The 25,680-nt window shown below is 38.8% G+C and overlaps 1 protein-coding gene across 3 annotated transcripts in view; it reads right to left on the reverse strand.

Annotated features, from left to right (window-relative positions):
* LOC127431062 (delta-sarcoglycan-like) overlaps positions 1-25,680 on the reverse strand; it is a 355,719-nt gene that overhangs the window by 171,112 nt on the left and 158,927 nt on the right. The gene's annotated exons all lie outside the window — the stretch shown is intronic.

Below are 25,680 nucleotides of genomic sequence, written 5' to 3' on the forward strand. Positions count from 1 at the left end.
AATGCAAACGTGTTATCATGGCCTCAATTTCTGCAGATTTCCACAGAATTCAAAAACTACAGTACAACATTGTTCAAGGAATATTACAAATCTGCCACCTCTTGCAAGTTTCATTTGTTTTTCCTCATTCTATACATTTTAAGAGTTTTGAATCTAAATGCATAAAATGTGGAAAATGTGTGCTGATTTAGTGTGGGTCAAATTACTAGTAACACTTGATTTCCAAAGACAGACTTCATCTTTATTCTTTCATTATTTCATTCTCCCCAAATTCATTATAATCTCCCACCTCGACCAGCACTGTAAAATTCCATCATTGCCTCCAAGGATTATAATTATACTCCATTACACACCAGAAGAATCAGAGCTTGATTGAGCTTGAACACTCCAGATCTTCACCACTGTGAAAGCCTTTAAAGACTCTGAATCACATGAGCCTGAATGATGGAGGAGAGAGCTTCATTCTCTCTGATGGTTTTAATCACCTTCTAAAAGATTGATCTGTGATTATTTTGCTGACAAAACATTAATTCCCATGACTGCACTGAGCCTCAAAAGGCTGAGCAGATTGTACATTGGCTGTCTGCGTGAGAGCATTGGTGTCATCTTCAGGAAGAAAGTGGGAGTTGGTGGAGTTTGAGACTGAAGGGTGATTACTGTATATGTTGAGAGTAGATAAGAGCTAGTTTTTGGGCTCTTCTCTGCTTGAATAATTGTCTGTCCACATAAACGTTGTGTATGCACTTTACTGCACTGCACAGGTGTTCCACGTTGTGAATGGTTTCAATTAGGCATCTGGGATTTATTTATTTATTTATTTTATTTTTTTTCAAAGATCATTGCTGAACATTATGAAACACTACAGACACATTAAAGTCAACATGCCACTCTGTTCGCAAACCCTTTAACTTCCATAATATGACATATTTCCAAAAAGGTTACTGAATGAGAAAAAAACAATGTAGATCAGGACTTTATTTTATACTTTGGGAATTGATTGAATTGTGAGAGGTAGCTATATCATACCAGAATATGTCCAGGTTGTTGTAGGGGAGGGATTGAAAAAATAAATCGGCCGAAAAGTTGAGAAAGTCCAATAAATTGCTTTAAAGGCATAGTTCACCCAAAAATGAAAATTCTTTCATCTTTCTTTCTTCTGCATAACACAAATGAATATCTTTAGAAGAATATTTCAGCTCTACAAGTCCATACAATGCAAGTAAATGGTGACCAGAACTCAGTATGTCCAAAAATTAAATAAAGGCAGCATAAAAGTAGCTAATCCATATGACTCCAGTGGTTAAATACATATCTTCTGGAGCAATATAATAGATGTGGGTGAGAAACAGATCAATATTTAAGTTTTTTCTTTTTTTTTTCTGGAAATCATATCGCTTCTGAAGATTTATCCACTGGAGTATGGATTACTTTCATGCTGCCTATATGTGTTCAGCAGAAGAAAGTCATACACATCTGGGATGCTATAAGGGTGAGTAAATGATGAGAGAATTTTTATTTTTGGGTAAACTATCCCTTTAATCAATACACGTGTGTATTTTTTCTTTTTTTTTTTTTTCTTTTCTACATATTCAGTTATTGGTTCTCTAAAGGTGCAATATGTAATATTTGTACTGTATTGAATCATAAAATGACCATAACATGTCATTAAAGAATTATGAAACATGGCAAGTTGAAATACTGGCTTCTTCGATAACAATGCTACAGCCAATATATTCTACTTTGAAGTTTCCATTCCGGGCTGGAATTTCTGTTTATGTTTTGGCCTGTGTGATCCCACCCACTCACCAATAGTATTTCGACACTGCCGGGTTGCCAGATTTGAACAAGTTCTCAGGCAAACAACACTGTGTGCTGCAGCCATGGAAGCCACCAAACGAACTGGATCAGATATAACAGATTCCACCCAACCTAAAAAGCCTCACCATCCATCTAAAAACCACCATGACCAGAGGTGTAGTAAATACAAGGATAAACACCGGAGATGCCTTTGGAAGATGGAGACAGCTTAAAGCCCAGAAATCCTTTAAAACGGATGCCGAGTTGGCTAATTTGCATATCAACATTCTGGCAACCCGCATGAGCTTCGAGTCTGGGGCGGGGCAGACAACTCTCCAATATTTTGAATTTAGACTGCAGTACCCATTTCAAATGCTTGTTATCAATCTTACATATAGCACCTTTAACATTGAGTCTATCCACAATTTTGTTACTATGTGAAAAAGTAGAAGGAAAAAGATAAACAATTGGACCAATAATCGCTTTTACCGATAATCTTATCTATCTATCTATCTATCTATCTATCTATCTATCTATCTATCTATCTATCTATCTATATCTATATCTATCTATCTATCTATATATATATATATATATATATATATATAATCTGTTATGTTTTTTTTTTTTTTTTTGAGTCTGCCAATAATTTTGTTATTGTGTCAAAATGTAGTAATAAAACAATTAATTCTGCTTATCTGTTATTAGACAGTTTAACAAAAAAATAATTGCCAAAGGTATTGATCATAAAAAATAAAAACAATATAGGTTAATTTCTACTGAAAAGGAAATTTGTTTCAGAGGCAAATAATGTTATTCTGTTTTGATAATAGATTACAAAGACAAACAATTATTTTACTTTGGAATAACATGCACTAATGAATCGTGCACAATAAAACTAGGAACGTGCATTCAAAAAGTAAGAAAGTAAATCGAGTCCATTTTGATTTCATGTTGCTAAAGAAATTGATTTTCAGTGTTAAGGCTTTTTTTTTTTTTTTTTTTTTTTTCACTCCTGAGGGTCACATAATGTATTTGGTCTAAAGCACTGGGGTGATAGAGGTGGCATTTTCTACTTGAGAGGGCTTTGAAAGATCCTTGATTTTCAGGCCACTCCTCGAAGCCACTGACATTACTTTCCTGCTGTCCACAACCCCACGTGACATAACCAATTAAAGCACGGCCATAAACATCAAGTGATGGTGACAGGTAGATCCACCCCTGAACAGCAAACTAACAACCTCGAACAGACATTCCATGTCTACAAATTATGATGCATCAATTAAAGTAACCTTGAACATAAGAACATTAGAAATTCAGCTTTCAACCATATTTGTCCTAAAGGTTATTTTTAACAGCTTTTACATCATTTCTAAACTGAAATAACAGTGTGCTCTCTCTCTTTCTTTCGTTGACATTTTGTCTTCTCAGACACAGATGCTAACACTTGCACATGCTAACAGTGTTTATGGACTTCACCACATCTGAATGTCCTCTTTACACTGGGGTGATTACATCTAATATAAACTCATCATTGCAATAAGATTCAGTGGCTAAACAATTTTTTAAACAGACTAAAATCAGGAACCTTGTTAATAATATTTAGCCATTTGTTTCTAAGATTGGGATCATTTGGAAGGCTATGCAGAGCGGCAGGTGTACACAGCTAAAATCAGCACAGTGTTTGACAGATTTTCACACCTTGTATTTATAACATATTTATAAATATTATATTATCAATGCATATATAGTAGTTACTTATAACCTTATTTTTCATTATAACTTCACTGTGACTGGATCAGAAAATAGGTGTCAATGATGGGTAAATATGGGGGGACATATGTGCACGTTCAAATGTATTTCATTCAAGAAAGTTGCAGAAGTCCAGAGGACATTTATTTATTTTGGTAGTTTAGCTTCAGTAAATTGTCTTTTCTATATGGGGCAGGGGGTGGATAGGGTTTAAGTTCTAAAAGTTACAATATACTTCTTTCAAAGTACGTTTTGTTTAAAAGATCAGGAGAAATTTAATTCCTCCTGATATTACTTTTTTTTTAAATAATTATTATTTATTAAATTAAGAGCATGGTCTTCTGGCCAGCCAAAGCCCGCTTGATGTGTTCATTGTAAAGCAGAGGGCAAGTTCCCATTCAGCAGAAGAAAACTGGCCATTCAAAAGCTCCCTTCGCTCCCTTGTCTGCCCCTTGGACATCATCGAGTCAAGTTCTCCGTTCATCACACCTCAAACGCTAGGAAATCAATGTGTGTCTCAATCTCTGCCCATTAATCACACTGGGAAATGAGTGTTGACCATTCTCAGTTTACAGTAAATCTCGCCTCTGCAACCCATGACCGAACGTCTTGGGGCACACGTACGTTTTCAGTGTGCAAAATAACTTTGTCACAAGCGCCACATGTTGTTCCACCAAAAACAAATCCACATTTAATCAAATGCAGTAACAAGGGCACAAAAGTCTCCCTTCACTGACACTGCATGTAAAGCAGCCGCCAAAATTAAGCCAACTCAGTGCCACTACAACAACTACTACTACTACTACTACTTCTACTCAGCACAGTGCACAACAGAAAATCATGCTATCCCTGTAAATAACTGAACTGTCATCCCGCTTGTCAGCCTGGAAATAGTAAAAGATGGAATTAAAGTGGGTAATTTAAGCAATAAAGCATGGATATGGCACTCTATTCAGGTGGGCACTTTAATTCTTACAGTAGTTTCTGTTCAGGAAGCCTCGTTTTTTTGATTCAGGGAATTCATTCTCTCTTGTAGAAAAAAGCAATAGAGGAAATTCTCCCTTCTCAGAGGGACAGCAAGTTTTTACAGCCGCTATTTCCTAGGTCTGAAAAAGGACAGCTGCTTGTGTCCCATTCTGGATCTGAGGCAATTATATTTCATTCTTCTAAAATGCCACTTCAGGACGCTGACACACAAACAGATAATGTTGCAAATTCAGCAGGGGGACTGATTTGTGATGATAGATTTGAAGGGCTCTTTCATATTTAGATATGCCGAAGCACAGGTGCTTTCTCAGATTCACTTTTGGTGGCAAAACATGCCAATATTGCATCCTTCCGGTCTTTCCAAAATGCATGGATGCAGCTCTGGTCCCTTTGAGTCTCCAGGGCATCTGCATTTTTAATTAAGTCAACAATTGGTTGGTGTTAGCCCACTCAGAGATTCTGGCTGCCCAACACTGAGTGTGGCACCTTTGTGAACTTTGGCTAGAGATGCATCCTTGAAGGACATTTGTATTGTGGCAGGTTGGGCCTCTTCACATACTTTTGTCAGATTTTATAATCTGGACGAGGATTTAATCTCTTACCTGGAAGACCTACCTGTGGGTCTGCCAGGTAAGAGGTTAATTCCTGCTTCCCATGTTTTCTCTGCTGGAACAGGGGTAAACTTATAGTTCTTATATACACAGTCCACCTGTGCACCGGAGTGAGCGCTTAATAAGCCCATTATGTAGCTCCTTAGTGGGAAGGGCTTCAGACCACGTGTTCACAGTGCATCAGCTCTGACACAGCATCTCGTGCCTACATGCATAACCAAGACGTTCTGGCTTATATATATTTGGATAGGAAACATGCTATTTGGAACCATTTTTCTTGATATCAAAAGTTTCAGAAACATTCAAAACCTTTTTTTTTCCTTCTTCATATTTTTATATTATTGTATATTTAAGTACAGTCAAAGCCCTATCTGTCACTCACTCTACATTGTGTCGATGTAGTGACACTAGGGGTCGCCCTTAGGAGCCCCAAACACCTCTGATATTTGAGAAAGGGCCAATGAAATTTGGTGAGTGGAATTTGCATGCCACTCTCCCGGACATACGGGTATAAAAGGAGCTGGCTTGCAACCACTCATTCAGATTTGTTCTTTGGAGCCGAGCAGTGTCTATGTATTCCACTGCCATTCCATTCACCTCGAAAGCAAAGCATTCTAAGCTGTTGGATATACGGCATCCAGAAAGTATGTCCATCTTGCCACAATGTGGAACTACCCGCTGAAATAGCCGGGATTCTGTCTCGGCTCCTCAGCACAAACCTGAATGAGTGGTTGCAAGCCAGCTCCTTTTATACCCATATGTCCGGGGGAGTGGCATGCAAATTCCACTCACCAAATTTCATTGGCCCTTTCTCAAATATCAGAGGTGTTTGGGGCTCCCAAGTGCAACCCCTAGTGTCACAACGTCTCGTTCCCTCCATCAGGGAACGGAGGTTACAACAGTAACCAAGATGTTACTCTTTCATACAGCCATTGCTTAGGCTAGTTTATACGAGCCCATGCAAAGACACTTTAAAAACTTGGGGTTGTCTTCATAACAAATGTACTTTTTGCTTTCCCATTAAACTACTTCATTACAAGAGTTCAATCTCATATCCTAAACAAGCGTGATCTTTATTGTGCAGTAACTAACTCTCATGCCTTGCAAAACATTTACATTTTAATCACACACACACAATACATTCAGAATGCCAGACTGGACATGGTTTTGTATTTCACTGATGGTACACAAGACACAACTGAGACTTCTCATCTTTTATTTGCCTTTCCTGAGTGAATTAGCTCTCCTGAGTTTCATGGGAAGGTGACATTGTATGAAACGGAAGAAGGCACCCCAAGGTCGATTACACTAATACAATTTCCACATAGTTACAGTTAAACTCCCTGGTCACTTGGCCTGTCCTTGAACCATGCGCTTGCATTTACAAACAGTGACAAAGGCAGACTCCTCAAAATGCCACTGTACCAAAACATGGCCATACTGCAAAACAAAAAGCAATCAGGCAAAAATCAATGCTTTTCAGATTCATTTTAACATCTCTGACGGCCTCTTATCTTTTCTTGGCAGAAGAGCTTTTGGCCAATTGTCTGTTGTTTGTACCTGTCTACTATTCTAAATTGCACCCCCACACAAAATTCTCTATATAGTTTATGGAGCCCTGGCACTTGGTCAATACTACTTTTCCTCTTTACAAAATGCTCTCTTTTATTTTCTAAAGAAAGAGTAGATGGTCTTACTGGCATAATTTTCTTTTCCTCTCCTATTTGTTTTGCTGTCTACAGTTCCAAAGATTTCAAGAACAGGTGTCTTGCAAACAGACAAACAATTAGATCAAAGTAAACAGAGCTCTGTTATTATTCTGACAGACAGAGAATAGTTTACTGTTCATACCTAGTAATTTGTGAGCAGAATGCACAAATGTTAAACTGCTTGAGTCAAAATATGCTTGTATTGAATAAATGCAATGGTGGTCATTTTTTCAGTACAAAAGAAATAATGATACCCCAATATGAGGGTGGATGTCACATAAAAAAAATAAATAAAACAAATAACATGAAATGGCTTAATAAGCAGGCAACTTGCTAACTATGGTTGCAGAATGTATAAGGGGGAGTATGCATATGATTGGACAAAAATATGTATAACAAAATGAGTCATCAATATTTTTGCTCTGCTTTCCTGGAGGTGAAAAACTGTTTTTAAATGGGTAAATCTGCTAAAAGTTAATTTTGTCAACTTTAGGTGTACACTATCATAAAGAAGGCTTAAAGTAGAAATAGATATAAATATCCTGTCATTAAATACAAGTTGGGCATTATTTATTACGACATGTCATAAGTTTCAGATGGAAACCAAGTACGGAAGACAACTTGAGCAAATACTCAAACAATAAAAGCTTTTTTTTTTTCTTCTGTTGCATTGAATAAGCATGAGTAAATACACTTGCATGACTTTTACATGACCTTTATGCTTTATTAATACATGATGTTTAGCAGATTATCAATTTATTTGCATAAAACAAAGTGAGTAATCATCTTTACATTAGTTGATCGTTATCTGTTATACAGTATATAGCAAATTCATATTATTGAAACAAAGCACTGACATTTACATAATTTTGCGAAATCAATGCTTTCCATAAACATTCATGTCGACACGCCCCTTCTGACAACACAAATCTGCAACTCAGGAATAATCTAGAATTCTGAGTTTTCCCACTGACATGCGACTTCGCTTGGTCATTCATGTGCTCGGGAGGCTTAATTATGATATTTTCAACTAACAGATATTGCTAATAGATTTAAAGCCACAAAACTCCTATTTTGATTCCATGGGCTCTTAAGCTTGCCAAAAGCACTGTAAATCCATCACAGCATTTTAACTGAACTGCACTTGAGTTCATGTTTTGAAGTGCAGGACAACTCATGTCTAATGGCAGTTTTGCATAAAATTTGCATCCTCATGGCATGCAACAAGAAATCACCAGCAGAAAAAGAGACAGCCCAGACACTTGAGAAACTGTCTGGAGACAATCAGGTAGTATACACTGTCAACCATTCTGCATTAGAAATTCTGAATTACCAGAGGGTATGAACCATTTGCATTTAGCCAGACTAAAACATAATAATAGTATTTTATACTTATGTTAAAGGGATAGTTCACCCCCCCAAATGATTCTCATCATTTACTTACACTTATGCCATCCCAGATGTATATAACTTAATTTCTTCTGCAGAACATAGACTTTTTGAAGAATATCTCAGCTCTGTAGGTCCTCACAACACAAGTAAATTGTGACCAGAACTCAGAAGGTCCAAAAAAGAATTAAAGGCAGCATAAAAGTAATCCCTAAGACTCCAGTGGTTAAATCCATATCTTCTGAAGTAATATGATAGGTGTGGATGAGCAGCAGATCAATATTTAAGTCATTTTTCTATAAATCTCCACCTTTGACAAGCCCAAACCAGAAGTTAGCTGAATGAAAAAGTCCCACATCAGAATGAGGAAGCGAAAGTGTAGATTTGAACTACAAAATGATTTAAATATTGATCTGTTTTTTTACTCACACCTATCATGTCACTTCAAAAGATATGCATTTAAACACTGGGCCCATATGGATTACATTTATGCTGCCTTTGTCCCTTTTGGACCTTCAAAGTTCTGGTCACCATTCACTTGCATTGTGAGATCTAAAGGAGCTGAAATATTATTTTACAAATCTTTGTGTTTTGCACAAGAAAGAAAGTCATACACATCTAGGATGAGTAAATTATGAGAATTGTCTTTTTTGGGTGAACTATCCCCATAAGTGTGCGCATAACGCGTACTGTACATTGTAATTAAATGTGTTAAACACCATAAAATTCATTTAACAAAGTTCATGCATTTACCTAATTTGCCATTATAACTGTATCATTCTGTTATGTTATTTGTAAAGATTGTTTGGAACCAGTGTGATAGCACACACACATAAAAATGTTGAAACCCATTAATGTTAAACAGATGGTGTTTAACTTTTCAGACCGGATGAGCTTAATGATAATTAAATTCAGACATACATATAGTAGAGTTCAACTGACTACTTTTGTTGTATTTAAATTTAATTTATAATAAATAAAAAGTTTCTCCATCATTTGCTGATAAATGCTGGTTACCTGCAGCAGTACCAGCACAAAGGTCCCTGTAATTTCAGTTCTGATCAGTCTTCAGGGGATTCATAAACATGTTTTAGTAACAACATACTGTATATTATTGCAAAAAGGGTTTACATCATTTCAGTGACAATCCAAAGATTCAAAAATGTATGTTTACACTTGATGATTACAAATAAGATCATCCTGTTTATTCACATATGCTAATATATGTACGTATGTTTATTCTGAATGTTTCATCTTCCTCACAGCTAATTGGAAAAATGTGTTTTTTCCATTTCTCCTAGAGGAGTTGCCAGACTTCGATAGTTGTTCCTCATTGCAAGCCATGAACATGATGCAACCTTTTTTGCACAAGTGTGATGGGATTAAAAACAGGGAGGTGTGAACTGGAGCTTACTGAAGCCTACATAATGCAATTAAACCATCTGCACTAGCCAGTCCGCTGGGCAATCATGCATTCTTTTAGAGAGGTGTGACCCACACGGACAGTTAGGAAGATGATCTCAAAATGTAAATTGGAACGGTTTGGCACATTATTTTGTTGGGAAGTGACATTAGCCATGTTCCAAAACCTAGTTAGCTGCCTCGGAGGCAGCATTGTAAGACATTAGATGCAGCCCTTATGCTATGGTTGTAATTATGCTGCCTCAGATACCTTGTTCTAGCCAAATGCTTTCGAAGAGAAAGCAATCCCAAAGAAGTATGTTCAGTAATATAATGACCAAAATGGTGGACAAAGCAAGCTACCTTTTGATTTTCAATTTAGTCAATACTAAAAACCACTGATACAAAATAGTTATATAAAAATATTATTTTAACAAATATTTACACATGCCACTTATTTTTATGCCTATTAGGGCATTGTGCCAATTCCAACTTTGTGCCTGACATAGCCTACTGGAAGTTAGCTTAGCAACATGCTAGTGTCAAACTTCTAGTACACTTTTTTGTAGCTGTCTTAGTTCCTGAAGTATTTCTCTTTTTTTCTTCATAGGGATTTTATAAAATCATACATAAAAAAAAAAAAATAAAATAATAAAATTTCGATATTTGCAAATATACAAGTAGTTTGAGAGTGTAGAGTGTGAGAGTGAACGATTGCATCATTCGTAGTGCGTCATGGGAGTTACTGGTCGCTGCAAAGCTCTTTTGCCATGAGCTGTGTCCGAAATCGTTCACTCATTCACTATACCTGTAGAGTGAATGGCAGTGAGTGAACAAAATGAGTGAGTGAATTCGGACACTGACGTATACACAGAGCGTCGGAGCTCTGGGGCTGTCGCAGAAACAAGGTCGCATATGAACTTTTAAAGTACTTGGTCCTTACTTGTTATTCTTATTAAATAATATATTAATACAATAAATCTTCATTCTGTTTGTCATTTTGAATATGTTAATATAAAGAGTAAACACATTTTATCAAATGTACATTATTGTATTTGTTATACTTTAATATCTTTAAACTCCAATACAAGCTGGGTAGCATTTCTGGGCACTATCCAGCCATAAACAGCACCAAATTTACCATAACCTATGTTATAACCGAATATTTAAATCATCCACAGAATTGTGCAGTCTCCTGTGTTAAAATAATATCACCTCAGTTAATTATTTAGTAAATAAAGGATTATTCAGCTTAATGGCAAAATTCTGTATAAATATAAATAAAGAGTACATATCTGTATGTTTTCCTCTCTATATTTGTTAATCAAGTAATGATTTGTCAAAAAGTAATTTAATACATTCAGCATGAAATAAAACATCGCAGGAGTGAACAAAGCAGTAAACTGGCATCTCTCTCGCCCGTTTGCTCACTCATGCTCTCTCTCGCCTGCACGCACTCCCTCTTCCAGTTCATACGTCTTCCCCATGGTGGATTATGGGCAATGCAACAAAATTAGAGTGCACTGTGGGTAAGAATGAGTGAACAAAAGTAGGGAACGAGAGGCTCACTCAGAATTCAGACACCACTACAAAATGTCCGACACCCGAAATAGTGCACTAAATAGTGTATAGGGGGTGGTTTCAGACACAAATATGGTTTGTTTGCCACAACTCTCTGATTGGTGGATCTTTTCTCTTCAACATGAATAGTTCTTAACCAGGGATTTCACTATTACACGCAATAAAAAAAAACACGCAACACAGGTTGTCTGTGTGGGTGCCTCATGCCGCCCCCGCAAGATGACGCCATGGGCAACTGCCCATGTCGCCCATGCCTAAATCTGCCACTGATCAATAATGAGTCCAGTCTCCTGTGCGGAAAGTTACTGCCTATATAGAACGTCCAAATCAGTCACTAATGAGGTTCTATCTCTGTTAGGATGCTGTCTTAGAAGGCAGTAGGCAGCAAGGCAACTCACTTGTTTTTTTTTTTAATAGACCAACTTCAAGCTTTATGCTTCTTTTATTTTGCAAGAGGAGACATGCCTTTAGATGACATATTACTTGTAAGATGAGTTTTCCTTTACTACTGAGTAGACTTCTCTGTCAGACCGCCCTGGGCATACAGGAGGCACTCAGTTTGAGAGCAACACACATACATTCACTCACTCATTGACTGTCACTTTCCCTGCCAATAAGTCTTTGTTCATTCAATGCCACACAGCAAACATCAGTGCCCTCCTTCACCAATGCCCTTTAAGGCAGTTACAATTATATCTTCTTGTCACTAGAGAGGCCTTCTTTTGCTTGAACTCAATTTGGTGGGAGAGCCACACTGGAGATTTTCCACCAGGCTGACAAGCCCTTGAAGAGCACACTTAGGGACAACTGCGGACAATCTGCATTAATTTGCAGAAGACATAGCTCTCCCTCCAGGCCATGTCCCTAGTGTTGGAGCTTGCTGTCTGGCACACACACACAATAGAAAGCTTGACCTTACTGTGCATTGAAATGCTTAATCTTGTGAGACAGAGGCTGAGTGGATGAATCACAGCTTTTATATAAAGGTCAAACAGCTTGTTAATCTACTGCAGAGTTCCAGTAGATCTTGAAGCAGAACACCTGTGAATCTTCCTTGTCTGGGGTGGACTTGGAGATGCATGTGGCCTCTATATCATTTGATATAATGAAGGACATTGATAATGGTACACTTCAGAATTATGGGCTCTCTCTCGAGATCGGTGGATGAAACTAAATTACTTATTTACTTAAATATACTGCATATACACACACACTACATTTTATTTAAGATTTGTAGACTTACTATATTCACTCAGGGTAAGGCAAGAGCTTGGTTTTAGAAGAGGTGTTTTATGTACTGGCTCAATGTTGTTGTTTTTTTACTTCTAACAAAAGTAATAATAACATTTACCTTTAATAAAGCAATATCACAGGAGTGTTGTTTTGGACAGAAATTTTATACACTGGCAAAATAATGGTATTTAGTTAACTTCTAAAAAAAAAAGAAGAAAAAAAATTACCTTTAAGCAATATGAAAAAAGCAAAAGTGTTGTTGGACTGAATATTAGCATGGCTATTATTTAGCGATTGGCAAGAGGCTGCAGATAATTACAGTCATACTGATATTCAGTACAACAGCATGACTACAAGTGTGATATTGCTTTAATATCAAAGTTCTAACAATAAATTAATGGAGTAACTTTTTAGCTAAAGCTTTAACTTACACAACATTGCCAGTTATTTTGTCTATTTTTGCTCTGTTGACTAAGCATCACAGGCTACTTATTATCAGTGTACTTTTAAGGTCACTTGTCCAATAATATTAGAGGACTGGAACTAAAAGTTGTGTAATTACGTTTTGAACAATCAACAGTAGAACACAACTGTCAAAAACTGGGGTGAAAAAACCCATTGATATTAAAACATCAATAAAAAATACATAAATAAATAAAAATAAAAGTACACACACACACACACACCTCTCTTAACCAGTATTTAAAGTTTAAATGCATCTGGAGTACATGACACAGTTCTAGGTTGTATAAGAATAAAATAAGTCTTCACGGCTGTAGAGCATTCTTGCAGCCGTTTTTAACAAGGGAATGTAAAGCCTGTTAAAGCTAGATGGCTTCACAGCTAAGTCTGGAAAACAGTTTTGAAATAAAGAGATTTTTGAAAAAGCAAAAAAAAAAATCGGATACATTTTTTAAAGAAATGTTTAGCTTCCCCAGTAATCCACTACACTGCAAAAATAATTTGCGAATAGGGTAAGTAAAAATTCAAAGTAAAAAAAAAATATATATATATATATTCATTGTTCTTCTCCCTTGGCAAAGAACATTTGAAATTTCAATGGTAGACAGTACTTTACTTAAGTAAATGTTTCAAGTATCTGAACTTCAGAATATTTTAAATTTTGGAAGCTATTACATGTACTCCACACATTCCAAAGTAGAGGTTTGAATGTTCACTGGCCTCATGATTCCATTCGATTACTATTCAAAGGAAAATTATTAGATTACAAACAGATTCTCGATGCATCACAATGTCCTCCTTTGTTTTGTTTATCAAAACACACACTCTGTATTAAATTACTGTAGCCAAGTGAAGAAATTTCATGTAATGTAACTCGTCATAAGTTGAACGTGTCCCCTTTAAGAGTTTAGCGTCGCCCGCTTTCCAGTGCTCTCGTGTTAAAGACGTGAAAACATATTGTGCAAGAGAGGTCCTGGTTTTGTTCATCGGTTGATAATTATTTGGGTAAATATAAAATTCTACACAAAATAGCAGGATGCTGCTTAAGAAATCAAGCATCTTGTACGTGCACTGTCCCATTGACCGAGAGACCAACAATGAGCAACAGCCAAAGAAATAGAGAGCACAAGAGGACGGAAAAGCATTGGGAATCAGGAGACAAACCGAAATTAGAATATAAAACACCACCTGAGTCTCCCAAACTGTAATGCTGGGTTCTTGGAGTGGAAGAGACACAGGAGTAGATAAGTCTTTTAATAATAAACGCTGGAGTGGAACAAACCAATAAAGCTAAACATAATAACACAACATAACACTTCATGGACTGACAATTGAATGGACAAAACTAGAGGCTATATATACACAAGGAGCTAAATGAGGGAATGGGAAACAGATGAGGATGATGAGGAGTAGATGGAAGTGATGAGGGCAGTGGACTATGGGAGATGTAATCTGGGAGAAAACTTCAAAATAAGAGTCCCAGGAAAACATGAGGGAGACAGACTGTGACACGAACTGCTGTCTCGTCATTATTTTCAGCTGTTTTTTCCCTTTCGCGAGCATATCTTTCATGTTGTTTGTTTACGTGTTATCACGAATAAACTCATCGGTTGCTATGTGCTTGAGTTTGTGAATTAATTTCGGGAACGTAGTTTCAGTCGGGGACTACAGTTGTGTGGTTGATACATCCAGTCTGTGATTAGTTCTGTAGTGTGCGCTTTGCTTTAGTATATGCACATCTGACCATCTGTTTCTAGCATCTCACTTTGTCTCTAGTGTGCACATAAGTGCCACTGCACTGCTGCGGTTTCAATTGAACTCTGAATCGTTTCCGAATTTTTGACAATTGATTCAGAATTGTTGGAGAAAGAATCACAATGAATCGGAGAATCTATTTTTTTCTTCCACCCCTATTGCATACTACAATATCTTACTCCACTTTAATCATTTAAGGCCACTTCCACGCTAATACGTTAACACCTCTACTCTACGTTTACACAACTCATTCACACTAGAATGGAGTTTTCCTCCACCGAAAATGGAGCATTTTGAGAATGCTCTCCACTACTGCATACTTTTTTAAATGAAAATAAATAAGTGTAGAAAAAACATACTGTTCCTTTAGTTATGTATTTATTTATGTTTTTAAAGTTAAGAAATACAAACTAGTGATAGCCAGTTGAGAGTTTATGGAGGATTTGACTGATGGAATTAAAAGTTACTATATTTGCTGAATGTAGCATGTGTGTACAGGAAATGTGTGCAGGCAACACACTGTATTCAGAGTAGCTATTGTAGGTTTCATATAGACAGGCTTTATCTTAAAATGGCCCAGACTGGCATGTGTGAGTAAGATGCGGCAATGCAACTTCAGCTTTTTTTGTCTATATCTCTTGTGGCCTCATTAGCTGTCTCTCCACCACCTCAGCAGAGTTGCAACTCAAGCCCGGCCTGACTCTGACAGTCATAGCTCCGTTCCAGTCCCATGCAGATCAAAACCACTTTCATTTCCTCAAATCTGCCTCTCCCACCAGCATGTCCAGGGGGTGTCTAACAAAATCACGCCACCCCAGATCGGAAGTCACCAAAAACATCACCATTAGGCTCACAAAGCAAAGGCTCATCAACTAGAGGCAGTTCAGCTTTCTTTTCTTGGTGTTGACGGCGTCGTCTTAGTGGTTTAACGAGGTCCTACTGACATGGCGGCTATTAACTTTGGAAACTCACTCGGGACTGTGTAAATTCAACAGTTATTCTTTAGAAGAGTTTCTTCCACCCTTCCCCATTAGAAGCTTAATTCTGTGGTGAACCGCACCATTGTCAGACACTAATTTCAGTATTGATTTGATGACATTATTTTTTTCTTAAAGCCAGTGGAGGCACAAGCACAAGTCATTGTATGCAGTACCACAGTACAAGCCAGTGTCTCCTGATAATCACTAGCACAAGATAAGAAAGCCCCGTCTGTCTCATAGAATCCCTCAGGAGAAACAATGAGAACATTGACTCATGTAACACAGAACTGTGCTTTTTTGTGTAATCTAAATGGCAGGAGAACATTAAGAAACATCACAACAAGTCCATCCTTCAGTGAACAACACTGTCTTCAGTCTTGTCTTTTATTGTTGGATAATTGAACCAACACCATTTAGCTGTTCAATAAAGACAAGTATTATTCTCAGCTCAGCAGACAGTCTGTGAATCACTGCAACAGTGCAGTTCATATATATGACAAACAGTATGGGAGGCTGATGCTTTTCAAAAGTGGAGAAGCAGAGCCAATTGTTTTTAGTATCTGCATTGTTGCTCCCAAAAGCTGTTCAAACTATTACACAAACTGTGAAATGTCTTACAAAAAATAATAAACTTATTTGCCAACAAAAAAGGCAAAATATCAGATTATGAAATCTGAAATAAATGTGAAAAGATTAATAAAAGAATGAATCTTTTATGTGAATGATCATTCTCGTTCACCTCCTTACACTGACTCATACTGAATGAGCATATCATTCGTTTAACACGCTAAACGAAAATGCTCCTTCATTGAATCACTCGAGTTGGTCGTTTGAATCTGAACGAAATGAGACGCCTCATTTATGAGCAAACTGAATGTACTGGTATACTCGTTCGCCAATGAAATTAATGAATCACTCAGTCACCTCGCTTGTGAACGAGGATCTGCTGACTTTATGAATGTGTAAATATGACTAAAGATGTACAGTTAAAATTCATGAATTATGAATGGCAATGTTGTGCTTTGGTGCACAATGTAAGATATTTAAGCTTTTCTCTATGACTATAGCACCTTTCACAGATACAGCCTTTTCCAGAAAATGTACTGCATTTTTCAGGTTAAAGGTCATGTGTGAACACAACCTTTTTGAAAATACTGCTGAATTTTGCCCTGGCAATTTCCCTTAATGAGAAGTTGTATCATTACCTATTCATTTCCATACTGATGGTATGTGTGAACAGCACATGTGGTACATTTACCAGTAAAGGCAACCCAATGATTTTCCTGATTGCATGTGTGAACCAGGCTTATGTATTGAAGAACTAAATGTACTTATACACTTATTCTTGAATGAGGATCTGCCGACTGAGGCAAGTCACTCAGTTCAGCAGGATGAATTATGAAAAAAGTGAGATGACCACACATTACAATGACATAAGTATGTTATTGATACTCATAATTTTTTTAGCTTTAAAAAAAGGTTGTACTTAGCAGTAGCGGTCAAACGATATGGATTTTTTAATGGCCGATGCCACTGCCGATATCAAGAGACCTGGGTGCATGATAGGCCGATACAACGCCGATATATCACACAAATTAATATAGTAAGTAACATAAACTTAAAATTGCTAAAAAAAAAATAAATAATAAACTCTGATTTAGCACTATATTTACTCAATTTCACAAAAAATTTTAACTTTGTAAAAAAAAAAAAAATCTAAAAAAAAAAAAGTCCAGGTTAGCAATTGCATTTAAAAAACAAAAATACAGAATCAAACCAATTGTACATACAGGTGCATCTCAATAAATTAGAGTGTCGTGGAAAAGTTCATTTATTTCAGTAATTCAACTCAAATTGTGAAACTCGTGTATTAAATTAATTCAATGCACACAGACTGAAGTAGTTTAAGTCTTTAGTTCTTTTAATTGTGATGATTTTGGCTCACATTTACAAAAACCCACCAATTCACTATCTCAACAAATTAGAATACATCATAAGACCAATAAAAAAAAACATTTTTAGTGAATTGTTGGCCTTCTGGAAAGTATGTTCATTTACTGTATATGTACTCAACACTTGGTAGGGGCTCCTTTTGCTTTAATTACTGCCTCAATTCGGCGTGGCATGGAGGTGATCAGTTTGTGGCACTGCTGAGGTGGTATGGAAGCCCAGGTTTCTTTGACAGTGGCCTTCAGCTCATCTGCATTTTTTGGTCTCTTGTTTCTCATTTTCCTCTTGACAATACCCCATAGATTCTCTATGGGGTTCAGGTCTGGTGAGTTTGCTGGCCAGTCAAGCACACCAACACCATGGTCATTTAACCAACTTTTGGTGCTTTTGGCAGTGTGGGCAGGTGCCAAATCCTGCTGGAAAATGAAATCAGCATCTTTAAAAAGCTGGTCAGCAGAAGGAAGCATGAAGTGCTCCAAAATTTCTTGGTAAACGGGTGCAGTGACTTTGCTTTTCAAAAAACACAATGGACCAACACCAGCAGATGACATTGCACCCCAAATCATCACAGACTGTGGAAACATAACACTGGACTTCAAGCAACTTGGGCTATGAGCTTCTCCACCCTTCCTCCAGACTCTAGGACCTTGGTTTCCAAATGAAATACAAAACTTGCTCTCATCTGAAAAGAGGACTTTGGACCACTGGGCAACAGTCCAGTTCTTCTTCTCCTTAGCCCAGGTAAGACGCCTCTGACGTTGTCTGTGGTTCAGGAGTGGCTTAACAAGAAGAATATGACAACTGTAGCCAAATTCCTTGACACGTCTGTGTGTGGTGGCTCTTGATGCCTTGACCCCAGCCTCAGTCCATTCCTTGTGAAGTTCACCCAAATTCTTGAATCAATTTTGCTTGAAAATCCTCATAAGGCTGCGGTTCTCTCAGTTGGTTGTGCATCTTTTTCTTCCACACTTTTTCCTTCCACTCAACTTTCTGTTAACATGCTTGGATACAGCACTCTGTGAACAGCCAGCTTCTTTGGCAATGAATGTTTGTGGCTTACCCTCCTTGTGAAGGGTGTCAATGATTGTCTTCTGGACAACTGTCAGATCAGCAGTCTTCCCCATGATTGTGTAGCCTAGTGAACCAAACTGAGAGACCATTTTGAAGGCTCAGGAAACCTTTGCAGGTGTTTTGAGTTGATTAGCTGATTGGCATGTCACCATATTCTAATTTGTTGAGATAGTGAATTGGTGGGTTTTTGTTAAATGTGAGCCAAAATCATCACAATTAAAAGAACCAAAGACTTAAACTACTTCAGTCTGTGTGCATTGAATTTATTTAATACACGAGTTTCACAATTTGAGTTGAATTACTGAAATAAATGAACTTTTCCATGACATTCTAATTTATTGAGATGCACCTGTACAGTGCATAGTGAATAAGACATTTACTTATAGCACAGGTGAAGCGCTTCAGTGCGAGAAGCAAACTCCTGACAGTTTAAACGGCCTGGATCATCTGCTTGGATTGTCACAGAGTGACTGTCATTATCTTTGAATCAGAGGAACTTTTGATCCTGATCCTGAAGTTTTGATTCTGGCTTATAGAATACGAGCTTCAGAGGAAGATATTAGATAAGCGCTCGATGGGAAGGAAACGCTGGATTTTCGTGAGGTTCGTGAACACTGGATTTTCATGAGGTTCATGAATTACATTTGTTTAAATGGGATATCTGAATATTTGTATTCTGGGTTGAATACTGAATACGTAAGGAATAATTGACGATGGACCGTTGAATTAAAAAAAGAAATAATGCACACCCGAGGTGCGCGGCGTGACCATTACACCACGGGTGTGCATTATTTTTAAACAATTCAAGGGGCCAGAGTCAATTATTCCACTTATACCACGGTTACCACACCTTAAGACATCGTTCAGGGTTTTATCTCAAGACATTTTCTGGTTTTCGTCCCTAAAACGCTCTTGTGAGTGGAACTACTTTCTTCCGCCATGGATTCAGCATCTTATTTTTTTTGTTTGTTTTTTGGGGGATTTTTCCCCTTTTTCTCCCAATTTGGAATGCCCAATTCCCAATGCGCTCTAAGTCCTCGTGGTCGCATAGTGATTCGCCTCAGTCCGGGTGGCGGAGGATGAATCCCAGTTGCCTCCGCATCTGAGACAGTCAACCTGCGCATCTTATCACGTGGCTTGTTGAGCGCGTTGCCACGGAGACATAGCGCGTGTGGAGGCTTCATACCATCCACTGCAGCAACCACGCTCAATTCACCATGCTCCCCACCAAGAACAAACCACATTATAGCGACCACAAGGAGGTTACCCCATGTGACTTTACCCTCCCTAGCAAATTTGGTTGCTTAGGAGACCTGGCTGGAGTCACTCTAGCGAACTAGCGAACTCCAGGGGTGGTAGCCAGCGTATTTTACCACTGAGCTACCCAGGCCCCCAGCATCTTACTTTAATATACAACAGTTAGGTGATGTGAAGTGAATCCGTGTCAGCCAGTGTTTACATACAACAGCGCTCCATGATCACTCGTATTACTACTACACTACTAAAGCTAGAAAATAGCTTTAAACCACTTTAAACAAACAACTTAAGCATTAAGGCTCATCACAGCTGAGGGACACAACAGACAGATTAATTACACAACTCCAGCCGCCTACCTCTTTCTGGAGTTTCCACATTGGAGAGAAAGTACTGTTCAAAATGGCGGAGAAGATTGTGGTTTGAATGACTCTTGCACACTGGCTACCATGAAATAGGGAGAAATACCCCCGCTTGGATGGCTATTTTTCCACTGAGAAAGCTGATCTTGAGGAAGCTGATTTTCAGAAAGCTGACAGCATCTCTGCTTGGGTGTGGCAACAGGTGATGATGGCACATGCTCCATCTCTCTCTCTCTCTCTCTCGCTCTCTCTCACACATACACACACACACACACACACACATCCATCCATCCTTGTTTATACAATAACATGGTAGAAACAGCACAAGCCGTGATACTGTTTCTGAAGTGACATTTTTGAATAACTAATGAAGGCTTGGACGCATCATTTGGTTTGAACCAACAACAGCAGAATCTGATCCGTCGCATAAGAAAGTAGTTCCATGCGTTTTTTATGACCTTACTCAGTTTTTCCAAATTTTTTAAAATGTACTTGTTCATTGAACTGTTATATATAAGTAATATCACACTTGCAATCATGCTATATGGCCCTAAATCAGCACTGCTGTGATTAACTACTGTACGAATCACACTGCAGCCGAATCACAGCAGTGCTGATGTAGGGCCATATCACACTCTTGCTCGTGTGATATTGCTTAAATACAGTCTGAGCCTTTGTTGCTAATTCGAAAACGTCACGTTAGAACAAGCAACGGAGGCTTACGCTGCTTTACTCGAGGACTTACTAGAGTAATAAGGTAGTGCGTTTGTGCATGTGTGCGTGAGTTTGTATTTGAGGGATCAAAAGAGAAAAACTCAGAAAATTCAGTGCGTATGTGTGTGTTAGCGTGTATGTGTGTGTGTGTGTGTGTGCACGTGTGTAAGTGCAGGGGAGACGAGGGAGATCGAGGGCTTGTTTTAACCGAACTGAAATAAATGTAGGATTAGACATTGTTTGACGTTCTTAACCAATTTACTTTAACCAATGTCTTTGTTTTAACTATGTAGGTTTGATTACCTACGGCACACAACATTGCTGATTTAGGGCCATATAGCATGATTGCGAGTATGATATTTCTTATATACAACAGTTTAATGAAGTAAATTTTAAAAAAATTTGGAAAAACTGAGTACGGTCATAAAAACTCATTTGTGCATGGAACTACTTTCTTACGCAACGGATCAGAATCTGCAGTTGCTGATTCAAACTAAATGATGCATCCAAGCCTTCATTAGTAATTCAAAAATGTCACTTCATAAATAGTATCACGGCTTGTGCTGTTTCTAACAAGTTATTGTATAAACAAGGATGTATGTGTGTGTGTGTGTGTGTGTGTGTGTGTGAGAGAGAGAGAGAGAGAGAGAGTGATCACCTGTTGCCACACCCAAGCACAGATGCTGTCAGCTTTCTGAAGGTCAGCTTTCTCAGTGGAAAAATAGCCATATAAGCGGGGGTATTTCTCCCTCTTTCGCAGTAACCGGTGCACAAGAGTCATTCACTATAGAAACCGCAATCTTCTCCACCATTTTGAACAGTACTTTCTCTCAAATGTGGAAACTCCAGTAAGAGGTAAGCGCCTTGAGTTCTGTAATTAATCAGTTTGTTGTGTCTCTCAGCTATGATGAGTCTTAATGATGAAGTTGTTCATTTAAAGCTGTTTAAATCTATTTTCTAGCTTTAGTAGTGTAGTAGTAATACGAGTTGCTTGAGAGATCACGGAGCGCTGTTGTATGTAAACACTGGCTGACGCAGATTCACTTCACGTCGCCTAACTGGCTCATATTACACACAAAAATTATCTTTTGCCACCACCTGCTGAATAACATGTAATGTCAAAAAAATAAATAAAATACATGTAAGAGACACACACACAGTAGCTCTTAACACATATGCACTAATCTTATGGCACTTTTCCACTGCATGTTACGGTTCGACTCGACTCTGCTTGCTTTACTTTTCTGAGCTTGCTTTTACACTGCAGTTTAGTGCAGCCTCAACGTGGGTGGGATTATAGGCTGATCATCATAGATGATCACTCAGGGGCAAGGCACGCTCCAGCACCCGTGACCGGACCTCTGGAATCTCCACATCTGGCTCCTGGATGGGACGTGGAAGACATAGCAGGTCTTCCGCCAGCGGTGGTAGACACATTCACTCAGGCCAGGGCCCCCTCTACGAAGAGGCTGTATGCCTTGAAGTGGCGTCTTTTCGCTAACTGGTGTTCTTCCTGTCTTTTCTTCAGGAAGGGCTGGAGAGACGGCTGTCTCCCTCTACCCTGAAAGTGTATGTGGCTGCCATAGCAGCTCACCATGATACACTGGACAGCAATCACTCACAACAGCGCGACCTGATCAACAGGTTCCTAAAATGCACGAGGAGATTGAATCCTCCTAGACCGCGCCTGATCCCCTCTTGGGATCTCTCTGTGGTCCTACCTGCCCTACATAGAGCCCCGTTTGAGCCCCTGGAGCAGGCCGAGCTCAGCACTCTGTCTCTGAAGATGGCCCTCCTGGTGGCACTCACTTCCATCAAGAGTGGGGGACCTGCAGGCACTCTCTGTTACCAGCGAATGCCTGGAGTTCGGGCCGGCACACTCTCACATGATCTTGAGACCCCGGTCCGGTTACGTGCCCAAAGTTCCCACCACTCCTTTTCGGGACCAGGTGGTGAATACCCGCTCCCTTCAGAGGAGGAATACCCGGCCTTGTCATTGCTGTGTCCAGTTCACGCCTTGCACATCTATCTGGACCGCACGCAGAGCTTTAGATGCTCAGAGCAGCTCTTTGTCTGTTTTGGAGGACAGCAGAAGGGGAAAGCTGTCTCCAAGCAGAGGTTTGGCCCATTGGATTGTGGATGCCATTTCTCTTGCATAACAGTCTCAGGACTTGCCATGCCCCTTGGGAATCCGGGCGCACTCCACTAGAGGCATTGCATTCTCCTGGGCACTGGCAAGGGGGGCCTCTCTAGCAGACATATGCAGAGCTGCGGGTTGGGCTACGCCCAAGGTTTTATAACCTACGCATAGACCCGGTTTCGACCCGAGTGTTACGCGGTAACAGCAGGTAGACTGGGTGGCCTGTTGGGTGTACCGCTTGCATTGTGCCTTTCCCCTTTTTTCAAAGGTGGTAATGTGCGCATTTTGTACACAACAGTTCCCCGTACTGGTGAACTCCGGACTCCTCTTTAATTCTTTAGCAATGTCTGGTGACGAACTCGGTGGAGGAGTAATGCCACCAGGCCCAGTACTTGTGGTATTCCCCTTTTCAGGTGAGCCCGTGTGCTTAGGCTCAGTGCTCCATGTGTGGTGATTCCCCTTTGGTAATCCGGTATGATGAGTTTCCACTGTTTGGTTTCCCCCTTAGGTGAAACCTGTGTTTCCTCTTGTCAGAGCTTTCTCTGTCTCGGCCACTGTGCTGCGTACCCTCTCTGTAGATAGGGTCCTCCTGTGGTATTATTCCATATGTGTACTTCCCCGTTGGTAAGTCCATGTGAGGTATGCTCCACATGTTAACCTCCCTCCGGCAGGATGTGGTCTCCGTAGTGCTCTCCTTCCTGGAGAGGGAAGAGCACTTCCCAGCGCTATTCTAGAAAGTGCTCGTGGGAGATTGCTTAACAGCAAATTAAGAAAGGCACCACCGGTAGCCTACTTGGGTAAGTGCCCTCTCCCCCCTTAACGGGACTAGGGAGATGCCTTACCTAACTCGCTGGACGGTCATGACATGGTTGAGCGCTCACTGCGAGTCACGCAGCAGCTTGCCTGTGTCCACACTTCCGTGCCTCGTGACATGGTTCAACACCTGTGGCATTTCCTTTAGGAACCCCTAGTGTCACTACATCGACTCTACATTGTGTCCCTCCTGCCGCGGCGCTGAACTGGCCGCTGACATGGCCGGGACTCTATCGGCTCCTCAGCATAAATCTGAATGAGTGATGCACGCCATCTCCTTTTATACCTGTATGTTCGTGGCGGAGAGTGGCATGCAAATTCCACTCGCCAATTTTCATTGGCCTTTTCTATTTGAAGTAAAGGTGATTGGGGCTCTCAAGATCGAATCCCTAGTGTCACTACATCTACAAAACGTCTCATTCCCTCCATTAGGGAACTTAGGTTACATCAATAACCAAGACGTTTGTTGCAAAAATCCCTCCCATTTGAGAGATCGACTAATCGTCATATAGAGAACCAGGCTTCGAGGTGGAAAAGATATATTGATTGAAAGCCTGTGTGCTGTTACATTTCAAAGTGATCAGATGTAACATTTTTGCCTGAAGGACCAAAATGTCCTATAATCTCTTATACTGGCATTGAAAGAGGGACTTCACCAATACTGTTGGGACCAGCATATCATAGCGACTTGAGGATGGGATCTATTGACTTGAGGCCGGTAAGCAACCACCTAGAACACCCTAGCACACAGTAACAATAAAAATCAATCAGGACACATTAGCAACAGCAGGTCTTCTTGAGAAAATGCAAAATCTTCTACTATTCACTATATACATAAAAAAAAAAATAAAAATTACTTCTGTGGATTAAGTGGTGTTTTCAGGTTGGGGGGGGGAGGGGGGGAGAGAAGGGAAGAAACGTGACTCATAGCTAAGCTACTTTTTTGCTTTATGCCTCACAAGAAGAGGCTCATTAGTGTAACAAATGAAAAAAAAAATTGATTGATCTAGTGTGAATGGGGAAACTTATACACATTTTATCATTTATACATTTTTGTTTATTTAAATAGTGTATGACTGGCTAGACGAAACATGTAATATATGGTCAGAAACTCAAAATACATATACTCCTTTTAAGTATTTATCAGTTATCAAAGATATATTTCTATATTATATTTTTATCAAAAATATATATTTGTCAAATATTTATCAGTTATCACATTAAGTATTTTCTTTATATGCTAAGTTTATAATTCATATTTGGGTGAATATATGTAATATTAAAAGACTTGTTTTTGGTGCACAAACGGCATTCCTTTCATGGACTGTTCAAAAAATTATCTGTGGTGGTGTGTTCCAGAATTAATATGTCAGGCATAAATGAGGCAACTTGCTCACAGTTACATGCCAGGCACTATCCCAAACTGATTTACAAAGGAAAATAAAATTTACAACAAAGCAATATCAAATGAGCAATAGTGCTGTACATTCTATATATAATACTATATATATATATATACTTTTTTTTCATTGAATAATGTGTATCTATATTGTGTGTATTGTATACTGTACAGTGTATGTTATTATTTGTATATTATTGTGTGTATATGTGTATATTAGACTTTAAATTGTGTTGTGTTAATTTGATGTTATTGTAAATTGGTATATGTCTCATCACTGTCACGACTGCTATGTTGATCGGAACTGCACCCAAGAATTT

This window comes from Myxocyprinus asiaticus, chromosome 40 (genome assembly GCF_019703515.2).
Source record: "Myxocyprinus asiaticus isolate MX2 ecotype Aquarium Trade chromosome 40, UBuf_Myxa_2, whole genome shotgun sequence".
In the NCBI taxonomy this organism is placed as follows: Eukaryota; Metazoa; Chordata; class Actinopteri; order Cypriniformes; family Catostomidae; genus Myxocyprinus; species Myxocyprinus asiaticus.